At 50.0% G+C, this 1922-nt stretch overlaps 1 non-coding gene across 1 annotated transcript; it reads left to right on the forward strand.

The window, feature by feature from the left end:
- Nucleotides 1–1053: 1053 nt before the first annotated feature.
- On the forward strand, nucleotides 1054–1123 carry trnap-ugg (transfer RNA proline (anticodon UGG)). The gene has a single exon. It is a non-coding gene; the product is annotated as a tRNA-Pro (tRNA).
- Nucleotides 1124–1922: the final 799 nt, after the last annotated feature.

The raw sequence follows: 1922 nt of genomic DNA on the forward strand, positions 1-1922 counted from the left end.
TCTCTCTTTATGTAGTGTTGTGGTGTCTCTCTTGTTGTGATGTGTGTTTTGTCCTACATTTGTATTTTTAATCCCGGCTCCCATCCCTGCAGGAGACCTCTTGCCCCTTGGTAGGCGTCATTGTATATAAGTATGTTGTCTTAACTGGCTTGCAGAGTTAAATAAAAAAATAAAAAACGTCAGTTCATATCGTATTACATCCTTTAAGCCAGCTAGTGGAAAACACAGTGAGTCTCGCCAGGATACCAACCTCCCCTGGATCTCCTGGTTACCAACCTCCCCTGGATCTCCTAGATACCAACCTCCCCTGGATCTCCTAGATACCAACCTTCCCTGGATCTCCTATATACCAACCTCCCCTGGATCTCCTAGATACCAACCTCCTCTGGATCTCCTGGTTACCAACCTCCCCTGGATCTCCTGGTTACCAACCTCCCCTGGATCTCCTGGTTACAAACCTCCCCTGGATCTCCTATATACCAATCTCCCCTGGATCTCCCGGATACCAACCTCCCCTGGATCTCCTGGTTACCAACCTCCTCTGGATCTCCTGGTTACCAACCTCCCCTGGATCTCCTGGTTACAAACCTCCCCTGGATCTCCTGGTTACCAACCTCCCCTGGATCTCCTGGATACCAACCTCCCCTGGATCTCCTAGATACCAACCTCCCCTGGATCTCCTGGTTACCAACCTCCCCTGGATCTCTTGGTTACCAACCTCCCCTGGATCTCCTGGTTACCAACCTCCCCTGAATCTCCTAGATACCAACCTCCCCTGGATCTCCTATATACCAACCTCCCCTGGATCTCCTAGATACCAACCTCCCCTGGATCTCCTGGTTACCAACCTCCTCTGGATCTCCTGGTTACCAACCTCCCCTTGATCTCCTGGTTACCAACCTCCCCTGGATCTCCTGGTTACCAACCTCCCCTGGATCTCCTAGATACCAACCTCCCCTGGATCTCCCGGATACCAACCTCCCCTGGATCTCCTGGTTACCAACCTCCCCTGGATCTCCTGGTTACAAACCTCCGCTGAATCTCCTAGATACTGTGTGGCTCAGTCGGTAGAGCATGGCGCTTGGAACGCCAAGCGTCGTGGGTTCGATTCCCGCTGGGACCACCCATATGTAAAAGTAGTGGCCCCAGCCGATCTCCTGTTAACCTCTTTGGACAAATCTCTGCTAAATGGGATATACCAACCAACCTCCCCTGGATCTCCTAGATACCAACCTCCCCTGGATCTCCCGGATACCAACCTCCCCTGGATCTCCTGGATACCAACCTCCCCTGGATCTCCCGGATACCAACCTCCCCTGGATCTCCTGGATACCAACCTCCCCTGGATCTCCTAGATACCAACCTCCCCTGGATCTCCTGGATACCAACCTCCCCTGGTTCTCCCGGATACCAAGCTCCCCTGGATCTCCTGGATCCACAAAGTACATCTCAAACTGCAGACAGACACGGCCCCCAGACACAGCTTCCACTTACACACAGTGACCTTTGACCACACTGTAATCCCAAAACATATGTTGTCAGCTGTTAAGAGACAGCTTACCTCTCAACCCACCCTCCCACCCCCAGACAACACACATATATATTGAGAGGAGATGAGGGTCAGCTGCAGTGCAGCGCCCCTGGTGCTGGTTGACATGACACTCGGGGTGAGCTAGACAGAGACATGTTCTGTCGAGCTAGTTGTGAGCTGAAAGCTATAGACAGACAGTCCTAGGCTTAAAGGGGCAGTGCAGTCAAAAACCTGATTGTCCTGGGTTTTCTTTAAAGGTCCGAAGCAGCCATTTTTATCTCAAAATCAAACTGTGATTGTTTTAAATTAAAATGGTAAAAAAAAATATATATATATATATATATATATATATATTCTTAGCAAAGTTCTTCTTAGCAAAGTTTCACAATCT

Source organism: Oncorhynchus masou, chromosome 5 (genome assembly GCF_036934945.1).
Source record: "Oncorhynchus masou masou isolate Uvic2021 chromosome 5, UVic_Omas_1.1, whole genome shotgun sequence".
In the NCBI taxonomy this organism is placed as follows: Eukaryota; Metazoa; Chordata; class Actinopteri; order Salmoniformes; family Salmonidae; genus Oncorhynchus; species Oncorhynchus masou.